The 24,034-nt window shown below is 49.3% G+C and overlaps 1 protein-coding gene and 1 long non-coding RNA gene across 6 annotated transcripts in view; one reads left to right on the top strand and one right to left on the bottom strand.

Annotated features, from left to right (window-relative positions):
- KIAA1671 (KIAA1671 ortholog) overlaps positions 1-24,034 on the bottom strand; it is a 248,528-nt gene that overhangs the window by 193,349 nt on the left and 31,145 nt on the right. The window lies entirely within an intron of this gene.
- LOC118146286 (uncharacterized) lies at positions 884-7,480 on the top strand. The gene is made up of 3 exons (XR_004731911.3): positions 884-1,027; positions 3,010-3,105; positions 7,293-7,480. It is a non-coding gene; the product is annotated as an uncharacterized LOC118146286 (long non-coding RNA).

Genomic DNA, 24,034 nt, shown 5'->3' with positions numbered 1-24,034 from the left:
TTTTTGTAATTTTAGTAGAGACGGGGTTTCACCATGTTGACCAGGCTGGTTGAAACTCCTGACCTCAGATGATCCACCCACCTCGGCCTCCCAAAGTGCTGGGATTACAGACATGAGCCACCACATCCGGCCAACCGCAACTTTTCTTGAAGCAGTAGGGTACAGCAGCAGAGCAGGGCTACCCCATAGGCAGTGCACCCAGAGTGGCAGCTCAGAGGCAGTTCTGCAGTCATGTTTATACCCACTTTTAATTACATGCAAGTCAATGGGAAAATTATGCAACAATTTCTAGAAAAGGAATGCTCACTTCCGGGTCATCAGGTAGTTGCCATGGAAAGGGGCCATAACAACTGTGTTGCCATGGTAACAATAAACGGACACTGCACTGGTAGACATGTCTTATGGAGAGGGGCTTTCGCCTGTTCCCTGTTTCAGGCTGGTCCAGAGTCTGAGCCCCACCTCCAGAGTCGAGTCCCGCCTCCTCCCTCAACACTAGCCGACCTTCTAACTCCAGGGTAGCACAGGTCCCACCCAGCTCAGAGCAGGTATTCTGGCAAGTTTTGGGGGCAGAACGTCCTTGTCCTTGAGGCATGGTCCGGTCCAGGAGGCAGGCATGGCCACAGATGGTGACCGCAGCAGTGTGGGGCTCAGAGGCATGAATAAAACCCACAGGAAGGAGAGACTGCAGTAAACAGAATTAATGCCTCCTAAAGATGTCTGTGTCCTAATCCCCAAAACCCACAGATACACTGCCTTCACAGGAAAAGGGACTTTGCAGATGTGATTAAGTTAAGGCTCTTGAGACAGGAAGATTATCCTGGATCCTCTGAGCCCAGTGTCACCACGAGGGTCCTTATAAGAGAAAGGCAGGAAAGGCAGAGTCAGAGAGGATGTAAGGACAGAAACAGGGATGTGAGGCCGAAATCCAAGGAATGACACAGCCTCCAGAAGCCAGAAGAGGCAAGGATTGGATTATCCCCAAGAGCCTCAGAAGGGACACACTCATGTCGACCGCCACAGCTGTAAAGTAAGAAATTTGTTTAAACTACTCATTTGTAAGAATCTGTTACAGCACCATAGGAAATGAATACAGAGCTTAACTTGGCTGGGGATAAAAGGGAGGGCTTCCCGAAGGAGGCAGTGTTGAGCTGAATAATAGCTACCTGAATAACCCTGAAGCCCACAGCTCGTGAAGTCAGCCCCCCAGGGCCACCAGACACCTCAATTCTCCCATTGCTAATTGTTAAGCATTTAACAGCATCAAGTCCTGGGAAGTAGGTCCTGGTACTGTACTTCCCATGTAGTTACTAAAATTTAAATATCAGTTCATTTAAAATGACATAAAGGCCAGGCGCAGTGGCTCATGCCTGTAATCCCAGCACTTTGGGAGGCTGAGGTGTGTGGATCACCTGAGGTCAGGAGTTTGAGACCAGTCTGGCCAACATGATGAAACCCCATCTCTACTGAAAATACAAAAAACTAGCCAGGCATGGTGGCGGACACCTGCAGTCCCAGCTACTCGGGAGGCTGAGGCAGAAGAATCACTTGAACCTGGGAGGCGGAGTTTGCAGTGAGCCAAAATCATGCCATTGCACTCCATCCAGCCTGGGTGACGGAGGGAGACTGTGCCTCAGAAAAAGAAGAAAAAAGAGGGTGGACGTGGTGGCTCACGTCTGTAATCCCAGCACTTTGGGAGGCCGAGGCAGGTACATCATGAACTCAGGAGACTGAGACCATCCTGGCCAACATGGTGAAACCCCATCTCTACCAAAAGTGCAAAAGTCAGCTGGGTGTGGTAGCGCACGCCTATAGTCCCAGCTACTGGAGAGGCTGAGGCAGGAGAATCACTTGAACCAGGGAGGCGGAGGTTGCAGTGAGCCGAGATCCTGCCACTGCACTCCAGCCTGGCACCTGGAGACAGAACAAGACTCTGTCTGAAAAAAAAAAAAAAGAAAGAAGGCTGGGTCTGGGGTTGGACCATCAGCCCTGTGTCTTCCTGTTTTGAGAAGGCAGAGAATGCAGCTAGAAGATCTAACTTTTGAGCACCAAGATCTAAGTTTTCCCACCCAAGTGACTCTCTCTCTCTGAGCCTCAGTTTCACATCTGTATAATGGGGTAATACAGTGCTGTCCAGGAGAACTCTGCATGCTCTCCAGTGGGGTACCTAGCCTCGTGTGCCTGTGGAGTACTTGAAGTGACACCTGTGCAACTAGAGCACTCAACTGCCAATTTTAAGAGTGTTTTTTTTCTTTTCTTTTCTTTTTTTTTGAGACGGAGTTTTGCTCTTGTTACCCAGGCTGGAGTGCAACGGCAGGATCTCGGCTCACCGCGACCTCTGCCTCCTGGGTTCAGGCAATTCTCCTGAGATTGTGCCACTGCACTCCAGCCCGGGTGACAAGAGCAAAACTCTGTCTCAAAAAAAATGAGTACAATCAAATCTTCTACGCTTTCAGCTAAAAGCTGTTACAAAGAGTTTGGGGGGAAGTAAAATAAATTAAAACTAAGTTTTAAATGTGTTCCCTGAAGGGCAGGGAAATGGGCAGATGGAGGAACAGAGACGGCAGAGAGAATTTTTAGTGTCCACACTTTGGCGTCTTTTCACTTTGAATCGAATGTATTAGCTAGCCAAATAAATAAAAGTTAAATGTAACACATTTAGAGGTACAATATGAACATGAAGAGCCCATTTCAGTTGGGCATGGTGGCTCACACTTGTCATCCCAGTGCTTCGGGAAGCCAAGCCCTCACTTAAGGCCAGGAGTTCAAGACCAGCTTGGGCAACATAGTGAGACCCACCCCGCCATCTCTACAAAAAATACAGCAATTAGCCAGGCGTGCTGGTGTGCACCTGCAGACCCAGCTACTCGGGAGGCTCAGGTGGGAGGATCACTGGAGCCCAGGAGTTCAAGGCTACAGTGAGCTACAATAAAACCATTGTACCACAGCTTGAACAACAGAGTGAAACCCTGTCTCAAAAAAAAAAAAAATCCTATTTTCCATTTTATATAGAGGCAGAAGGATGGGCGTATAAATTTGAATGTATGGATGCTGAAAGACTTAGAGGAACACGTGTGAAAATGTTTACAAAAATTATCTCCAAAAAAGGTAAGGCTATGGCTGATTTTGTGTAGTTATAAGTTTCTTTTTCTTTTTTTTTTTTTTTTTTTGAGACGGAGTTTCGCTCTTGTTACCCAGGCTGGAGTGCAATGGCGTGATCTCGGCTCACCACAACCTCCGCCACCTGGGTTCAGGCAATTCTCCTGCCTCAGCCTCCTGAGTAGCTGGGATTACAGGCACACGCCACCGTGCCCAGCTAATTTTTTGTATTTTTAGTAGAGACGAGGTTTCACCATGTTGACCAGGATGGTCTCAATCTCTTGACCTCATGATCCACCCGCCTCGGCCTCCCAAAGTGCTGGGATTACAGGCTTGAGCCACCGCGCCTGGCCCGTGTAGTTATAAGTTTTATGTAATGATAACAAGAGAAGTATTTGTATTTGGATATGTAGCCAGTTTCTATGTGAAATGCTTCACAGACAAAAAAATGATTTCTCCCAGCAACCTTGGAGGTATTTTACTCCCATCTTACAGATGAGGAAATTGAGACTCAGAGACACTAAGACCATGAAGCCACTCTCTTGATTCCTTTGCTGTGTTGCCTTCTGATAAATGAATGTGTTTGTAGTAAGATGGGAAAAGAAAGTTTTTTTAAAAATGCCAAAGGGGCCGCACACACTGGCTCAGGCCTGTAATCCCAGCACTTTGGGAGGGCGCCGCAGGTGAATCACTTTGAGCTCAGGAGTTCGAGACCACCCTGGGCAACACAGCAAAACCTCATCTCTACAAAAATTAGCTGGGCGTGGGAGGCTTGTGCCTGTAGTCCCAACTACTCGGGAGGCTGAGACTGGAGAATCGCTTGATCCCCAGAAGGGGCAGTTGCAGTGAGCTGAGATGGCCTCACTGCACTCAAGCCTGGGTCACAGAGTGAGACCTTGTCTAAAAAAAAAAAAGACCATGAAGTTAAAACATAAAGTTCAACGGACTAAATTTTCAAACATACAAATGTCACAGCATCCAAATGTTTCTCAAGGAGTGTTCTGCAGCTGCCACTGGTGCCCAGCCCTTTGCCCTCAGCGTTCACCTCTAGATGCAGAAGGGAACCTAAGAACACTGCAGTCTTCACCTCTAGAAGCAGAAGATGGCCCAAGGACATCTGCTGTTTTTCTGGCTGAAGGCTTGGTTTTTGGCTGTGGGAGCAGCTCGGGACAGAACTGCAGCCAATTAATGCCCCAGAGCAGCCCTCCACCAAAGATGAAGGAAGTTGGCGTATCAACACCCCAGCTCCCTCCCTCCTCTGGGGAGAAGCCTGAGGTGTGTGGTTTTCGTAACACACCCTGTATGGCCTCTTGGCTTCCCTGTCTCACTTTCGATTCTCATCCAACAGTGCTGCTGGGGTCAGCTCCCGAAAAAGCCATTCAGGTTTCCATCCTTGCCTCTGGGCCTGCTTCTGGGGGAGCCCAACCTAAAACAGCTGAACATGCTTAGCTTCCCCTCCCCACAGGTTACCAACGGTTACCAGGAGCAACAACTCCTAAGTGGTTTTCTTCCTGGACCATTAAACCACAGCACCTCCGTGACAAATGCTAACTCCAAAAATAAGGCAAGCCTGCTTGTTTTTTAGGGCAGGACAATGGGAAATAGGAGAAATGGTTTTCCTAACCAGAGGTGGGACACTTGCCAGTCAGAATTACCACTAGAATTAGAGTTCCTGATTCACGATGCAATATGTGTGTGTATATATATGTATGTATGTCTGTATATGTATAGAAATGCATATACTCATATATGATTATGTATTTTATATTGGATATTTATATAACATAAAAATATATACTTATTTACATAATATAAAAATTGCTTTAGTCCGAGGATGCTATAAATGCAGGTTCTCCCAGCTACAGGAATCCTGTGTTACGGGCCAACAGGACCACACAGCAGGTGTTATCTGAAAACCAACAGCCGCTCAGGCCTGCCCAGTGTGGGAGACAGGCTGGACAGGCCTGGCAAGATGTTCTGCTCCAGGGACTCCTGAGTTAGCATTTTTTAAAATAGAAAGTGCCCTGAAGGATTCTAAGAGATCATGCCCCACTCTAATCCTATTCAGTCCGCCTCTGAATATCTCTCCACATCCCCCGTTCCCTCCATCTACTCCCTGGGCCAGTCTCCCCTCACCCCAGTCCAGACCACCACCTTCTGCTTGGAGGACTCTATCAGCCTCCCCCATGGCCACATCCACACTGGGGCAGGCACCAACTTTCCAAAATGCGACTGCAAACATTTCATCTCCTACACAAAAATCTTTCAGTGAAAATCTTCACAATATTTCTAGAGGAAAACACGGAATAGATTCATCTTAAGTGAAACTTCTGTTCATTAGAAGACACCATTAAGAATGACATAACCAAGTCATAGACTGGGATTAAAAATATGTATATATGCCTGGCACGGTGGCTCACACCTGTAATCCCAGCACTGTGGGAGGCCAAGGCGAGCGGATCACGAGGTCAAGAGATCGAGACCATCCTGGCTAACATGGTGAAACCCCGCCTCTACTAAATATACAAAAAAAAAAATTAGCCGGGCATAGTGGCACATGCCTGTAGTCCCAGCTACTCGGGAGGCGGAGGCAGAAGAACTGCTTGAACATGGGAGGCAGAGGTTGTGGTGAGCTGAGATGGTACCACTGCACTCCAGCCTGGGCGACAGAGTGAGACTCCATCTCAAAAAAAAAAAAAGTATATACATATACATAGACATAGATACATATATGTACACACACATACATGTATATACATGTATATACACACCTGCATGCACATACATACACATATTTCACAAAGCACTCTATTCAGAAATATAAAGAACCACAAGTCAGTAAGAAAAAAGATAACTCAGTTTTATTTTCTTCTTTTAAGCACAAAACACTCAAATGAGCACTATATATATACACACACACACACACACAGAGAGAGAAAAAAAAGGTCCATGTGACCAATAAGGACATGAAAAAAAAGCTCAACTTCACTGGTCATTGGAAAAACACAAAAATACAAGGAGGGTTAGGAGCAGTGGCTCATGCCTATAATCGCAGTACTTTGGGAGGCTGAGGCAGGCAGATCACTTGAGACCAGGAGTTCCAGACCAGGCTGGCCAACACGGTGAAACCTCAGCTTTACTAAATATACAAAAATTATCCAGGCATAGTGGCGTGAACCTGTAATCCCAGCTACTTGGGAGGCTGAGGCATGAAAATCGCTTGAACCCGGGAGGCAGAGGTTGCAGTAAGCCAAGATTGTGCCATTGCACTCCAGCCTGGGCCAGACTTGTCTCAAACAAAACAAAACAAAAGCTACATTAAAAAAAACAAAGCAAATCCAATGAGATACCATACTACTCAAGGCCAGGTGCAAGGGCTCATACCTACAATCCCAGCACTTTGGGAGGCTGAGGAGAGCGGATCACTTGAGCCAGGAGTTTGAGACGATTCTAAGCAATATGGTGAGACCCTGTCTTTGCAAAAAATTAAAAAGTTAGCTAGGCATAGCGGTGCATGCTTGTAGTCTCAGCTACCCAGGAGGCTGAGGTGGATGGATTGAACCCAGAAGGTCAAGCCTGCAGTGAGCCATGATTGCGCCAGTGCACTCCAGCCTGTGTGACAGAGCAAGACCCTAATGTGCGCGCATTCTGCGTGTGTGTGTGTGTGTGTGTGTGTGTGTACACTATACACCATATAGATTATAAAATACTATACTACTCCACGTCTTCCACAATGGTTAAAATTACAGACTGGCATTACCAAGTGGTGACAAGAATGTGGAACTAAAGCTGCTTTCAAGTTGGCACGAACATTTTGGAAGACTGGCAGGACAATTAAAGCTGAATCTTGGCCAGGTGCAGTAGCTCATGCCTGTAATCCCAGCACTTTGGGAGGCCGAGGCAGGTGGATCATGAGGTCAGGAGTTCGAGACCAGCCTGACCAAGATGGTGAAACTCCGTCTCTACTAAAAAAATACAAAAGTTAGCCTGGCGTGATGGCATGCACCTGTAATCCCAGCTACTCGATAGGCTGAAGCAGGAGAATCGCTTGAACCCGGGAGGCGGAGGTTGCAGTGAGCTGAGAGAGCACCACTGCACTCCCGCCTGGGTGACAGAGTGAGACTCTGTCTAAAAAAAAAAAAAAAAAAAAGCTGAATCTCTACTCCTAACTTAAGACCTGGCAATTCTACTCCTAGGTATCTACTCAATGGCAATGAATGCTTGGATCTAAGAAAGACTTATATGTGAATGTTTGCAATAGCTTCCTCCTTAATAGTCAGAACCTGGAAACCATCAGACGTCCATCAGCACTACACTTGATACATAAATTGTGGCATATTCACATAATAGCTTACAATATAGCAATAAACAAACTGCAAAAATAGTCTCCAACATAGGATGGTTTCATTTGTGATGGTTCCACTTACAGTTGGTTTTTTTTTTTTTTTTTTGAGACGGAGTTTCGCTCTTGTTACCCAGGCTGGAGTGCAATGGCGTGATCTCGGCTCACCGCAACCTCCACCTCCTGGGTTCAGGCAATTCTCCTGCCTCAGCCTCCTGAGTAGCTGGGACTACAGGCACGCACCACAATGCCCAGCTAATTTTTTGTATTTTTAGTAGAGACCAGGTTTCACCATGTTGACCAGGATGGTCTCGATCTCTTGACCTCGTGATCCACCCGCCTCGGCCTCCCAAAGCGCTGGGATTACAGGCTTGAGCCACCGCGCGGCCCTACAGTTTTTAAACTTTACAATAAGTGATACATTTATCAGAGTATTAAATGCAATTCCTTTTGTTTTTGTTTGTTTGTTTTGATGCTCTGTCACCAGGGTCTTGCTCTGTCGCCAGGCTGAAGTGCAGTGGTGAGATCTCTGTTCACTGCAACCTCTGCCTCCTGGGTTCAAGCGATTCTCCTGCCTCAGTCTCCTGGGTAGTTGGGATTACAGGCGAGTGCCACCACGCCCGGCTAATTTTTGTAGTTTTAGTAGACAGGGTTTCACCATAATGGTCAGGCTGGTCTCAAACTCCTAACCTCGTGATCCACCCATCTTAGCCTCCTGAAGTGCTGCAATTACAGGTGTGAGCCATCATGCCCAGCTAAATCAATCACTTTCAGAATTCCTGTCTCAAGCTCTCCTTCTAGGGAACCCAACATAAGACAGAACTTAAGGCTTTCATGTACTTGCCCTCATTCCAGACTGACACACTGCCTCCCAAATCTAAGTCTAAAAAGGAATGGCAATTCCAGTGGCCAACCCAGGGGCCAGGCTGTAAGGGGACATGTAATCCATGAGGTGCACGTGTGCACATGTGGGGAGGGTCTACCTGCTGGTTCGAAATGCCCCTTACTTTCATCTCTGCAAGATACACAGAAGGACCTAGGCTGTGCTTTTCAGCCTCCAGCAATGAAGCTCTAAAATGTGCCTCTGAGTCCGAGAGGGAGCCTTCCACTGAGTCACCCTGCCCTATCACCAGCTCTCAGCACAGCCACCTGCACACACAGGGGTTGGTTCCCAAATGAGTCCCTGTGGGCTCCTCCCCTGAAGAAGACTTACCTGGCCTCATTAGAGAAAAACGCTCTACAATCTCCTAAATTCAGAAAATACCACCTGCCTTCACTTCTCCCAGATCCCAATTTTACCCAGCATAATCACCAGTTAGGAGTTCAGAGGACACTGCGGTCAGGGCATGACATGCAGGAGTGGCAGCTGGGGGCCCCAAGTCTCCTCTCTTTGTCTGTGTCCCTCTGTACAACTATTCAGAACAGGGACTTCCAGAGCCAGCCATCTCCACCTGTACTAGCTGTATGACCTTGGGCAACTCACTCTACCTCTCTGAGACTCAGCTGCCTCATCCATAAAATGGAAGCAGGCAGGCATGGTGGCTCATGCTTGTAATCCTAGCACTTTGGGAGGCTGAGGTGGGCGGGTCACAAGGTCAGGAGATCGAGACCACCCTGGCTAATATGGTGAAACCTCGCTTCTACTAAAAATACACACACAAAAATGAGCTGGGTGGGTGGCAGGTGCCCATAGTCCCAGCTACTTGGGAGGTGGAGGCAGAAGAATTGCTTGAACCCAGGAGGCGGAGGTTGCAGTGAGCCAAGATCTTGGAGACAGAGTGGGATTCCATCAAAAAAAAAAAGGAAGGGTAGGTATTTCACATGCTTTTGTGAGGATTAAATGAGATCACATAATGGTCAACACCTCCATCAGTAATTGTCCTCATAACACTATTATTATTCATTATTTAAAGAGATTGGAGTTGGGTACGGTGGCTCATGCCTATAATCCCAGCACTTTGGGAGGCCAAGGCAGTGGACTGTTTGAGCTCAGGAGCTGGAGATCAGCCTGGGCAACATGGTTAAACCCTGTCTCTACACAGAATACAGAAACGATTAGCCAGGCCTGGTGGCACCTGCCTATAGTCCCAACTACCAGGGAGGCAGAGGTGTGAGGATCACTTGCGACAGGGAGAGTGGGGCTGCAGTGAGTTATGACTGTCCCACTGCACTCCAGCCTGGGCAACAGAGTGAGACCCTGTCCCCTGCCAAAAAAAAAAAAAAAAACCTTACATACAACAGAGACTGGGATAAGGAAGGAGCCTGCAGAGTTAGGCTGCACAGCTTCTGCACAAATGCGGGAAAATATAAAGAGGGACACGGTTTGTCCACCATCCCAAGGGGATAGAGTGGATCCCTCCAACTCCATCCCAAAGGACACAAGGAAGCAAAGAGGCCTGGAGAGTGTATACAGCACATGCTCAGTATACAGCAGCTGTGATGATGATACAACTCATCCTTAAAAGGAGACCAGAAGAAAATGACCTCTCTGGCCTCAGAGATCCTCATATGCTCAAAGAGGCACCTTTCTGCTAACAGCCCTGATCTCAGGCAGAAGCAGGAACAGGGAAGCCACTCCCTTGTCAGAGCCTCTGACCTCATGCGCTGGTTCACCTGAGCCACAGTAACCCTCTTCCTGCTGGAGCCAGCCAGGTCCTCATCAGAGGTGTGGCACCCCAGGCACCACGGGGTGCCTGGGAAGGGCCGGCTCTGTCATAGCAAATACTGCTGGACTCCACCCAAATCCTCTCAGCACTTTTGGATAACTTTCTGCAGCTGTGGGATAAATACCCCAGCTCCCTAGCACTCAGGTCAGATAATTTAATGGCATGTCCCCAGCACAGCTAAGCCCCAGCTGCCCTGAAACGGAACCTGCTCCTTATCTCGCCCTAAAGGTACACTGCCACCCAAACACATTGATGCCTTTGCATCTTGACTTAGACTCTGCTTCTGGGGAAACCCAACCTATGACCCTCCTCTTTCCTAGAATCACTGACTCACAATGGAAGGACTGGCTTGGAATACAAGTTCTCTCCTAAGGTACAGTGGCAATGGGGAGACGCACCCAATTTTGAAATGTGTCAGCAAACCACTGACCACCAAGATGATGAGGCTCTAACACTTACTGAGTTTTAAAAAGCTGCTCTTTTACCAATGTATCCAAAAGATGTACTGACCTACTATGTGCCATCCCCCATGTTTGGTGATAGATACAGATAAACAGCATTTCCTGTTTTCATGGAGTTTAGAGTGGGTGGAGGGTGGAAAAGACAGGCAGTGGATAAGCCACGCACCAAGACGAAGATGGTAGCACGTGACAAGGGAGGTGAAGGGAACCGGGTCTGTGATGTGAATCACAGCTTGGCTGCTTGGACTGGGCGATCAGGAAGGCTTCCTGGAGGAGGTGACATTTCAGCTGAATGACTTACAGTGAGAGGGAGCCAGCCAAAGGAAAGCCATGAGGTCTAGAGTCAGAAAAGCGCTTGAGGCATGGAAGGAATAGAAATTTCTGATTGGGCCGGGCGCGGTGGCTCACGCCTCTAATCCCAGCACTTTGGGAGGCCGAGGCGGGTGGGGATCACGAAGTCAAGAGATCGAGACCATCCTGGTCAACATGGTGAAACCCCGTCTCTACTAAAAATACAAAAAATTAGCTAGGCATGGTGGCGCATGCCTGTAATCCCGGCTACTGAGGAGGCTGAGGCAGGAGAATTACCTGAACCCAGGAGGCGGAGGTTGTGGTAAGCTGAGATCGTGCCATTGACTCCAGCCTGGGTAACAAGAGCGAAACTTCATCTCAAAAAAAAAAAAAAAAAAAAAAAAAGAAATTTCTGATTGCACAGCTAGAGTAGCATGATATAGCACAGGCTGAGTTTGGAGAGAGAACAATGGACAGGGTCTGGCAGGACTCTGAGGTCACCCAGAATCACCTCCCTTGCCCTGCCTCCCAGCACTCCAATCTGCTTTCCTGAGCGGGAGAGGGTGGAGTTACCTCCTGCCTGCCAGGAGCCTCACTGAGTCTCCACTCCTGGTGGGGGGGCAGCATCTCACATGTCAGCATCCTCCATCCTGTGCATCCAGGTGAGAACTGCTGGCTTCAAGGCAGAGGGAAAGGCAGAGAGGTTGGCTTAGAGATCAGCACCTGGCAACTGCAAGTCTCAGTGGGGAGAGAGCTTTGGCTGGTAGTCAACAGTGCGAAGACTCAAATTCAAATCCTACCTCTATGAGCATGGGCAAGTTTCTCAACATCCCAAACCTCAGTTTCCCCACCTGTCAGATAGATTAAACCATCCTATCTGCTTTGAATAGTAGCTTATTTGATAAGAACATACATCAAATAGTAGCTAATTTGCTAAGAACATACATCAAAAAGTGCTTGGCAGGCTGGGCGAGGTGGCTCACGCCTGTAATCCCAGAACTTTGGAAGGCCGAGGCGGGTGGATCACCCGAGGTCAGGAGTTAAAGACCTGCCTGACCACCATGGAGAAACCCCGTCTAAAAAAAAAAAAAAGCGATTGTGTTGTTTTTGTTTTTGAGATGCGAGTCTTGCTCTGTCACCCAGGCTGGAGTGCACTGGCTCACTGCAACCCCCACCTCCCAGGTTCAACCATGCTCCTGCCTCACTCTCCCGAGCAGTTGGGACTACAGGCACCCACCACGCCTGGCTAATTTTTGGATTTTTAGTAGAGAGGGGGTTTCACCATGTTGATATTGACTAGGTTGGTCTCAAACTCCTGACCTTGAGCAATCCACCCGCCCCAGCCTCCTGAAGTGGCTGGGATTACAGACATGTGCCACCGCACCTGGCTGATTTTTTGTATTTTTAGTGGAAACAGGGTTTCCTCATGTTGGTCTGGCTGCTCTCAAACTCCTGACCTCAGGAGATCCACCCGCCCTCCCGAAGTGCTGGGATTACACGTGTGAGCCACCACACCCAGCCATTGTTCATTTATTGATTAAACTTTTAGCAGTCTCCTACTAAGTGCCAGGTGCTGTCCTAAGAGCCGGAGATACAGGTATGAACAAGACAGGGCCAGTGTTCAGTCAAGCAGGGGAAGAAATACAGTATTTACAGAGCTCAGGAATGGCAAACAGACACAAATTTACAGGCACATGGTAGGTACATTCCCTCCATCTGAGACCCCAGTGAAAGCCCAGAGCCTACCAGTCACCATGTGAACCCTGAAAGTTAAGACTCCTATCTCCTGGCAGAGCCCCAGGCATGGACATCCTTAAGGAATCCAGCTCTTTAGGCTAACTCAGCTCCTACAGGGTCCAAACTCCATCCTCTGCCCCAATGCCCGGAAGGTGACATCCATAAGCCCCAGAGACAATCTCTCAGGACATTAGTTTTGGGTGTGGCCAATTACGCCAAGGGTGGTGCCTGCCAGTGCAGAGGTGAGTCATGTCCCGCCTGCTCTACAAATGGGAGGAGGGGTCCTCCAGGCCCAAACCCAAAAATGCTAATGTAGCCATGCCAAGGTGGGGACAGGAAGAGACAGGAGGAGACAGGGCAAAGCCCAGTCCCCAACGCCAGAGGAAATAACCTCAAGGAGAAAACAAGCACACACACCAGGCTGGTTATACACACCCCCGGCTCTGAAATTAACTCGGAATGGAGATTACGGCCATGATCCCTCACAATGACTCAGTGACTACGGAGATTGTTATTCTCCCTGCATCAGAAAGGAGGAAAGTGAGATTGAAAGAGATGAACTGTCTGTCCAAGGTCACTCATCTTGTCAAACTCCAGAGCCACAAGGCTGATCTGCTCTGCTGGACTGGCAGAAAGAAAGAGAGGGGACAATCCTAAAGATAAGGAAGAGGGGCTGGGGGCAGTGGCTCATGCCAGTAGTCCCAGCACTTTGGGAGGCCAAAGTGGGGGGAATCGCCCTGAGGTCATGAGTTCGTGACCAGTATGACCAACGTGGGGAAACTCCATCTCTACTGAAAATACAAAAAAATTAGCTGGGAGTGGTGGTGGGCACCTGTAATCCCAGCTACTTGGGAAGCTGAGGCAGGAGAATCGCTTGAACCTGGGAGGCAGAGGTTGCAGTGAGCCAAGATGGGGCCACTGCACTCCAGCCTGGGTGAGAGAGGAAGACTCCATCTCAAAAAAAATAAAATGAAATAAGGAAGGAAGGGTCCCCAGAGGAGGCCTGGGTGACAGGGGCTGCCTGGGCCAGCCCTCGGCCAGAAGTGGGGCAGTGTGGTCAAGCAGAAGCCTTTGGTCCTAGCTTATGACTTTGGCCATGGCACCCCAGCCTCAATTTCCCCGGCTGGGCGAGAAGGACCTAGTTCAGTGTCTGGCTCACCCACTGAGCCCTGGCCCTTCCTACTGATGAGGAGGGAAGACTGGGCCTCTGGCCTCTGGCAGGAATCCCAGACCAGCACTCGTGAAGCTGCCCACCCGCAGGCCAGGTCACTGTAGGGCCACGGTTGCTCCACCCTTCAAGGAAGGGCAAGGCCAGGGTGTGAGCAGGTGCCTGCTGTGTCCCACATGTTGACACTCCAGAGGTGGCCTGTCCACACCAGGGCTGGGTTGGAGGTAGCGGCTCTGCAACCCAAACCCAATTCCACCATGAACGGCTGCTACTGGCATGGGCGCGCGTTGGGCACGCACACGTGTGAGCATGGGTGGGGGGGGCAGGGAACATGTTTCCAGGAGGCAGGGTGGGCGTGGTATGTGTGTGTATGTTTGGGGGTACTGAGTCATGTGTGGGAGGTGCCTAGGGAGGAGCACACATGACAGTAACGGGCCAGGCGAGGTGGCTCACACCTGGAATCCCAGAGCTTTTGGAGTCCGAGGCCGGTGGATCACCTAAGGTCAGGAGTTTGAGACCATCCTGGCCAACATGGTGAAATCCCGTCTTTAATAAAAATAAAAAAATTAGCCCAGCATGGTGGCAAGCACCTGTAATCCCAGCTACTCGGGGGGCCGAGGCAGGAGAATCCCTTGAACCCAGGAGGCAGAGGTTGAAGCGAGCTGAAATCCTGCCACTGTACTCCAGCCTGGGCGACAGAGCAAGACTTTAACTAAAAAAAAAAATAACAACAACTAGACAGTGAACGGTGACAGGACACATGTTCTCTGGTCAGCTCTGCCTGTAGGGCTGGGAGCTGCGACCTGGTGCTTGTGAAGGGTCGGAGGGAGTGTGGCAGCCTGGCTGTGTGAAGGTGAGGGACAGAGAACGGACGGGGGCTGGGGTGGGGGCCTGAGAGCTGGGTGTGTGGCTGTAGGTCTAAGCGGCTGTGGCTGCACAGAGAGGCCTAGGTGTGGGTGTGTGAGGGGTCGGGGAACCTGTGGTTAGAGACACAGAACCTGGAAGAACCATCCCATCTGGATTTCTTCTTCTTTTTCTTTTTGAGACGGTCTTGCTCTGTCACCCAGACTGGAATGCAGTGGCATAATCTCAGCTCACTGCAACCTCTACCTCCCAGGTTCAAGCAAGTCTCCTGCCTCAACCTCCCGAGTAGCTGGGATTACAGGCGTGTGCCACCACGCCCAGCTAGTTTTTGTATTTTTAATAGAGTCGGTGTTTCACCGTGTTGGCCAGGATGGTCTCGATTTCTTGACCTTGTGATCCGCCCACCTCAGCCTCCCAAAGTGCTAGGATTACAGGCGTGAGAGACTGCGCCAGGCCCCATCTGGATTTCTATCCTGCCCCAGCCACTTACAATCTATGTGACCCTGGGCAAATGACTCTCTCTCTGAGCCTCTGTTTCCTCATCTGTAACATGGGGATAACGATAGCATCTCTCTCAGAGGCTGCCGTGCGGATGAAATGAGTAAATGCATGAAAAGCACCAGCACAGTGCTTGACACATAGTAAGGGCTCAATAAAGAGCAGCTCCTATTATTCTCACGGCGGCCATGACAGCTCAGAATCTCCATGGTAACCGCCGTCATTACACAGATCCATATGCATGTGGTACGTCACGGGAGGAACCTGATGAGGGGGCATGTATCTGTGGGGTCATTTCGTTTTCGCTTCATGTTTGGGGACTAAAAGTTTATTCTCCAACCCTATCATAAAACTTGCTCACCCGCCCCCACTCATCCGGTTAGAAGAGGAAGAAAGCTGAGGCCCCATTTTCACAAAACAAGAATGAACATCTAAGAGGCATGAAACCAAGACTCCTTTGTCCCCTTCGGAGTCCCGAGGTAACAGCGACAAACAGCAGGCAGGTAAGCAGGTCACGTCCCTACCCCAGGCAGCACACAGTCTGGGGATGGGAAGATGGGAAGAACTCAAGAGAAACTCAAGGAAGGTTCCGATATGAACCGTAATGAGAGTAAAAGGGGCAGATCGGGAAGGTATAAGAAGCAGGCACAGTGGTTCACACCTATAATCCCAGCACTTGGGGAGGCTGAGGTAGGAGGATTGCTTGAGGCCAGGAGTTTGAGACCAGCCTAGGCAACATGGCCACATTAATCTCTACCAAAAAATACTAAAATGGCCGGGCATGGTGGCTCACATCTGTAATTCCAGCACTTTGGGAGGCCAAGGCGGGTGGATCACCTGAGGTCGGGAGTTAGAGACCAGCCTGTTCAACATGGTGAAACCCATCTCTACTAAAAATACAAAAAAATTTAGCCACGTGTGGTGGTGGGCACCAGTAATCCCAGCTACTCAGGAGGCTGAGGCAGGAGAATCGCCTGAACCCGGGAGGCAGAGGCTGCAGTGAGTCCAGACTGTGCCATTGCACTCCAGCCTGGGCAGCAAGAACAACACTCCGTATCAAAAAAGAAAAAAAAATTTTAATTAGCCGGGTGTGGTGGCACACACCTGGAGTCCCAGATACTCTGGAGCTGAGATAGGAGTATAGATTGACCCTGAGGGGTTGAGGCTGCAGTGACCTGTGATGGCGCCACTGCATTCCAGCCTGGGCAACAGAGCAAGATCTCTAAAAAGAAAAAAGAAAGTAGAGGGGAGGGACAGTCAGAAGAACAGCCTATGGAAAAGTCCAGAGGCATGAGAGACACTTGGAGGGGGAGACTGAAAATGCACAGCACCTCTGGGGAAGAAAGCTGGGGTGGAGGGTGGGGTGGCATCAGGCACGGGAGGCTGGAGAGATGATGGAGTGACTGAGGTGAAACAGCCTAGTCCACGGGTTGAGGGTCAGGTACACAGACCTTGGTATTCTCTTATTTGGTTGTCATTTTACACAAATGTTCCAAATAAAGTTTACAAGCACAGATGAAACAAAGTTTACAAACTGGCTAATGGCGTGATGTGATGTGGAAAAAACAAACCTAAAATTGTGTGCCTCAGGGAGCTTTGCAAAAACAAACAACAAAAAAGTAACCAAGGTAATCCATCCGCAGGAAAAAGAAACGCACTCCCCAAAATACAAAAATCAACCTGCGGGCCAGGGGCGGTAGCTCACACCTGTAATCCCGGCACTTCGGGAGGCCGAGGCGGGTGATTCAGGAATTCGAAAGCAGGTGAAACATGGTGAAACCCCGTCTCTTCTAAAAATACAAAAATTATCCGGACATGATGGCGGGTGCCTGTAATCCAAGCTACTTGGGGGACTGAGGCAGGAGAATCACTTGAACTTGGGAGGCGGAGGTTGCACTGAGCTGAGATTGTGCCACCTCACTCCAGCCTGGGTGACAGAGCAAGACTCTCGTGTCTCAAAAAGAAAAAACAAAATAGTTACCCTGCCAAAATTTCACGGTGCTTGCCCAGTGATGATGGGCTTCTGAATACTTCTTCCTGCTGTCTGGTATTCACAATGTTCTATCAAAAGATACGTTTCTAATGTTTAACAAGGAGCCAGAAACAGCTTCCTCCCATCTTCCGCCTTGATCCCAAAGCCCCAGCAAGGTTTCTTGAACTGTGGTTTTAAGAGGACAGACTTTTTTTGTTCAGATCTCAAATAAACAAGAGTCCCTTTGGCAGAAGTCCCTTTGCCAGGCGGACACTGACCCCGCGCACCCTCCCAGCACCAAAACTGCAGCTAAGACAATAGTGCGTGTTTTCTCGGGGAGTGGTGGGGAAAGGGGCTCTTGAGCTCTTGCTAAGCTTCAGGAACTCATCCCAAATAGTTTCTTCCCCACCCAGGGACTCTCCCTTTCCTGTGGCTCAGGGTCAATCCTTCTCCCACTCTTGCCTTGGGCCAGTGCCTCATCCCAGATCCCTGACCAGCCCTGAATTACTAGGGCTTAGAAATTCAAAGTTTTCATCTTAAAGGCCACTAAGCCCTAGCTCCCTTGTTACAGTAGTGAGGAGACTGAGCTCAGAGCTGACCAGGGCTATGAAGGCAATAGATCATGGTGGTTCAGTGGCTCACGCCTATAATCCCAGCACTTTGGGAGGCTGAGGCAGGCAAATCACGAGGTCAGGAGCTCGAGACCAGCCTGGCCAACATAGTGAAACCCTGTCTCTACTAAAAATACAAAAAATTTAGCCGGGTGTGGTGGTGGGTGCCTGTAGTCTCAGCTACTCAGGAGGCTGAGGCAGGACAATCACTTCAACCCAGGACACAGTAGTGACATCTTGGCTCATGGCAACCTCCGCCTCCCAGGTTCAAGTGATTCTTCTGCCTCAATCTCCCAAGTAGCTGAGACTACAGACCCTGGCCAACAAGCTCAGCTAATTTTTGTATTTTTTAGTAGAGATGGGGTTTCACGATGTTGGTCAGGCTGGTCCCAAACTCACGACCTCAAGTGACCCATCCACCTCGGTCTCCCAAAGGATTAGGATTACAGGCGTGAGCCACTGTGCCCAGCCTCAAACCCATTTTTGAAGAACTAATATAGTGATTTTCTGTCCAAAGGATCATATGAAGCAAAAATGGGGATCATTCCCACTGAGGAGGGGGGTCAGAATAGCGATACCCTAAAAATAACAAGTGTTCCAGTTTGCGGGGCTGGGATCTGGGCAGGAGTGTTGACAGTCCTGTGATGCTGTAGATGGAACCTCCCACCCCAGGGCAGAGCTCTGGAGACGACTAGAGAGAAGGCAGACATGACAGGGGTCAGAGGCTACAAGGCTGGGCTCAAACGTACGTTCTGCTTAGAAAGTAATTCTCCTTCCCCATGTCTCAGTATCCTCAATTGCAAAGCACACACAATATGACCGATCTAGCGACAATCTATAAAATTAGCTGTCATTTAGCCAGGGGTGGTGGTGCATACCTGTAATCTCTGCTATTCTGGAGGCTGAGGTGGGAGGATTGTTTGAGGTCAGCCTGGGCAACACAGCAAGACCCCACCACTGCAAAAAATAACATAATTACCCAGGTGTGGTGGCGTGTGCCTGCAATCTTGGTTAGCCAGGAGGCTGAGGCAGGAAAGAGGGTCACTTGAGCCCAGGAATTTGAGGCTGCAATGAGCTATAATCACACCATGGCACTCCAGCTTGGGCAACAGAGCAAGACTGTCTCCAAGGAAAAAAAAAAAAATTTTTTTTTTAATTTGCTGTCAGGGCGTGCTTGGCATGGCCAGAGATGCAGAAAATGCATTCTCAGGACTACCAGGATGATGCCACCCTCTGGTGGGCTGAACAACAGCTAAACTGGTGAATGTGACCTTATGTGGAAAAAAAGAAGCTTTGCAGATGTGTTTAAATTAGGGATCCTAAGATGGGGAGATCGTCCTAAATCTAATCCCATGTCCTTACACGAGGGAAGCAGAGGGAGATGTGACCACAGACGAGAAAAGGCCACGTGACAACCTCGGCAAAGAGAAACTCGAAGACACTGTGCTGCTGGCTTCAAAGATGGAGAAGGGGCCCTGCACCAAGGAATGCGGGAGTCTCTACCAGCTGGGAAGAGCCCTCATGCTCCCGGGGAGAGCACAGCCCGGCTGATGCCTTGGTTTCTGTTCAGGGAAACTGACATTGGACTTGCAATTTCCAGAACTATTACAGGATAGTTGTTCAAAGCCACTAAGTTTGTGGTAATTTGTTGTGGCAGCCACAGAGAACTAACACAGAAGCCCTCACCATTCCAAGGTAGAAGGAGGACTGGATCAATACATACAACCAGAGGGAGTACTGGGGGAAATCAGAATTTCTGCAGGTGGGGCCCAGACATGGGCTTTTTTTTGGTGGGGGGGGAGACAGAGTCTTCTTGTTCGGTTGCCCAGGCTGGACTGCAGTGGCACGATCTCAGCTCACTGCCAAATTCAAGTGATTCTCCTGCCTCAGCCTCCCAAGTAGCTGGGATTACAGGCACACGCCACCACACCCAGCTAATTTTTGTATTTTTAGTAGAGACAGGATTTCACCATGTTGGTCAGGCTGGTCTTGAACTCTTGATCTCAAACAATCCACCCACCTCAGCCTCCCAAAGTGCTGGGATTACAAATGTGAGCCACCATGCCCAGGCCATGAGCATTTTTGTAATAACTCCCAGAGAGATGCCAGGGATCATCCAGGGTTGGGAAGTGCAAGTCGGGGAGGTAGAGGGACTGGAATGCACAGCCAGCTTCACGGCTTGGCTCTGTGCCCCCACCCGAATCTCATCTTAATAGTAATTCCCATAATCTCCATGTGTCAAGGAAGGGACCTGGTGGGAGGTGACTGGATCATGGGGGCTGTTTCCCCCATGCAGTTCTCATGACAGTGAGTCATGATCTGATGATTTTATAAGGGGCTCTTCCCCCTTCACTCAGCCTGTCTCTGTCTCTGTCTCTGTCGCTGTCTCTGTCTGTCTGTCTGTCTCTCTCTCTCTCTCTCTCTGTCTCTCTCTCTCTGTGTCTCTCTCTCACACTTGTAATCCCAGCATTTTTGGGAGGCCAAGGCAGGAGATCACAAGGTCAGGAGATCAAGACCATCCTGGCCAACATGATGAAACCCCATCTCTACTAAAAATAGAAAAATTAGCTGGGCATGGTAGAGCACGCCTGTAGTCCCAGCTATTCGGGAGGCTGAGGCAGGAGAATCGTTTGAACCCGGAAGGTGGAGGTTGCAGTGAACCAAGATTGCGCCACTGCACTCCAGCCTGGCAACAGAGCAAGACTCTCTCATCATCAAAAAAAAAAAAAATCAGATGTGTGTGTCTATAAATAACTTGTGATTGGAGTCAAACCACAGCCACACCCCCTCGTTTACATCCTGTCTCTAGCTGACCGCGGAGGTCACCAGGTGTGACAGAGGTGTGACGGTCTACAAAGCTGAAAATATTTACTATCTGGACTTTACAGGAGAAGCTGGCTGACCCCTGCTTTAGGCTGTGACCTCTAGAGGGTGAGGGGCATTGTCCTTCATTTCTATGGATGCTCCCTAGGCTTGAAAGGGGTCAGGCCCTTGACAGATGTTCAAATAACAATTGGTGGGTGAATGATTAACATGAGGCCCTGCCCTCAGCATAGAGTTGTGCATCAGGTTTGCGACGGATGCATGGGTGGGTGGGTGAGTGAGTGGGTGAATGAAATGAATATTCAGTCAGCGCTCTGTATCCATGGGCTCTACATCTACGGATTCAATTAATCACTGATTGAAAATATTTGGGAAACAGGCTGAGCGTGGTGGCTCCCGCCTGTAATCTCAGCACTTTGGGAGATCGAGGCGGATGGATCATGAGGTCAGGAGTTCAAGACCAGTCTAGTCAACATGGTGAAACCTCATCTCTACTAAAAAGACAAAAATTAGCTGGGCTCGGTGGTGGGCGCCTGTAATCCCAGATACTCGGGAGGTTGAGGCAGGAGAATTGCTTGAACCTAGGAGGCCACAGCGCTCCAGTGTGGATGACAGAGCAAGACTCCACCTCGGAAAACAAAGAAAATAAAGTATTTGAGGAGAAAAAGGGTGGCTGCATCAGTATTGACCAGGAACAGAGGTGTTTTTTCTTGTCCTATTCCATAAACAATGTAGTATAGCAACTACCTACATGGTATTTACATCGTATTAGCTGTCATAAGTAATCTGGAGATGACTGAAAGCATCTGGGAGGATGTGTATAAGTTAGATGCAAACACTACACACCATTTTATTTTATTTTATTTTATTTTATTTTATTTTATTTTATTTTATTTTATTTTTTGAGATGGAGTTTCACCCATTACCCAGGCTGGAGTGCAATGGCGCCATCTCGGCTCACTGCAACCTCCGCCTCCTGGGTTCAGGCAATTCTCCTGCCTCAGCCTCCTGAGTAGCTGGGACTACAGGCACACGCTACCATGCCCAGCTAATTTTTTGTATTTTTAGTAGAGACGGGGTTTCACCATGTTGACCAAGATGGTCTCGATCTCTTGACTTCGTGATCCACCCACCTCGGCCTCCCAAAGTGCTGGGATTACAGGCTTGAGCCACCGCGCCCGGCTACACACCATTTTATATCAGGGATTTGAGCTTCTGAGGATTTTGGTATCCAAGGAGGGTCCTGGAACCCAGTCTCCCACAGATACAGAGGGAAGACTGCATAGGGAAGATGCTCTGGTCGAAGCCACAGGCATCATCCCTTGGGGTGGCCCGAAGTCCCTCCAGAGTCCCAAACCAGAGTCTGACATCCCTGGGCAGGCATCCCTCCAACGGCACCAGACTGGCCTTGCCATTCTGTGGGCCCAGAACGCTGAACACGTCTGGGACATGATTCATCCGAGACAGGGCCTTTCACCAGGAGAGGAAGGAAACCTGTGTTCAGATCCGGGACCAAATTTAACTCCTGTCTTTCACACGTCCCCACCCCCCATAACACGCGCGCACACACACAGCATCTCCCCACCTTGCTGGGGAAGAAGCCCATCCCAGCAGTCAGGAGACGCCATCAGCACTTACTGACGAAGATTTCTCCCCAAGGGCCACCCCACAGCCCTCTCAAAACACAGCTGGAGAAAAATCCTCAATGGAAAAGAGCTATTCCAGAGGTTTCTGGTGGGGCCGGAGATCAGAGTAGTTCCTCTCTCTCATTTTCTCTTTCTCTCTCTCTCCTCGCCCCAGACACACACACACACACACACACACACACACACACTCTCTCTCTCTCACTCTCTCTCTCTCTCCCCCCCCTCCCCTTCTCTTCCTCTCTCAAAGGTACTGAGACAAAGAGGGAACTAAAGAAACAAGAGACAGGGCAGGAAATAAGGGCCTTTCACTCCACGGGGAATTTCAGATCCAGCCAACAAGGCTATCTCTGAAGAGGATATTAGCATCCTCAATACCTCGGAGACAGCACCTAATTTATGTTTTAAATCCCAGTGTGGGAAAAACTGATATGTTCCCAGTTTGGAATGTGAATAGAGATGCTTTATCTGAATAGAGAAGTATTTTTACTTCCCAATAAGAAGAAAGTTCTTCTCCACATGAATATATATCCAAAAAATCAGAGCCCCAGCAGCTCCACGGTTCCAGAACGGTTGGAATTATCTTGCCACGGGGCCTTGGGCCTAAGGGTCTGTAACAGCCCTCTAACATGCTCCTCGGTGCACACAGCTCAGCACTGACTGCTGTTTGCCTGCTTTTTCTCCCCTGTCCTAAGCTTTGTTCTGAATGGGAAGATTCACAGAAGCTCACAGATAAAAGGGAATTAATTCTTCACTTATTAAGTTGCTGAAGCTACCTTATCCCTTGCCCAGTAGCTAACCCGTCTCTTGACTGGGCAGATGATGCATCACCTGCACCAACAGGTGTGAAATCAATGCTCCCTGTTCTGGGGACTTTCCCATGTCCTGGATACCCAGCTATATTTGAGGATGGTCCCCTGCCTCCAGGTGTGTTGACAACTTACAAGACTAAAGATGTTAGCTGGAGCCTTGAGCTTTCTTTCTCCTAGCTGTGTGACCCTGAGAAAGCTGCTTAACCTCTCTGGGCTTGCATTTCCTCAAGAGATAATAGTACTTCCCTACCTATCTGCAAGGGATTTGAGGCTTAGAACACTGGAGGAACCTAAGTGTGCTTGAGGGTAACCCTTAAGGCATGTACCCTCAGTCACTGTCATGCCCCTTCCTAGTTAAGTAACCTTCTTCTAAAAGGGAATTCAACCACATCATGTCCCTACTTAAGCCCCTGAGGGGCATTCAGAGTTAAATCCAAATACCTTTCCATGGGCCCAGATGCCAGGCCCCCAGACCCCTGGCTTCAGCCCCCACTGCACAGTCACACAGGCCTCTGTGCCACAAAGCCTTTGCAAAAGCTGTTCCCTCTGCTGAAACAACCCCACCTTGACCCACCCCCCACCCCCCACCCCCCACCATACACACAGCCTTTAGGTCTAAGATTTCACGGCCCTTTACAGTGTAATGGGAGAAATGGTGTCTCCCCAAAATTCAGGGCCACCTGGAATCCCAGAATGTGACCTTCTTTGGAAACAGAGTTCTTGTAGATATAATTAGTTAGGTCTGAATGAGGTCATTTTACATTAGAGTGGACCCTAATCCAGTGACTAGCGTTCTTATAAAAAAAGAAGACACAGGCCGGGCGCGGTGGCTCACGCCTGTAATCCCAGCACTTTGGGAGGCAGAAGCGGGTGGATCATGAGGTCAAGAGATCAAGACCATCCTGGTTAACATGGTGAAACCCCGTCTCTACTAAAAATACAAAAAATTAGCTGGGCTTGGTGGCGTGTGCCTGTAATCCCAGCTACTCCGGAGGCTGAGGCAGGAGAATTGCCTGAACCCAGGAGGCAGAGGTTGTGGTGAGCCGAGAT

Source organism: Callithrix jacchus, chromosome 1 (assembly GCF_049354715.1).
Source record: "Callithrix jacchus isolate 240 chromosome 1, calJac240_pri, whole genome shotgun sequence".
Classification (NCBI taxonomy): Eukaryota; Metazoa; Chordata; class Mammalia; order Primates; family Cebidae; genus Callithrix; species Callithrix jacchus.
This window is presented reverse-complemented; position numbering and strand designations above follow the sequence as displayed.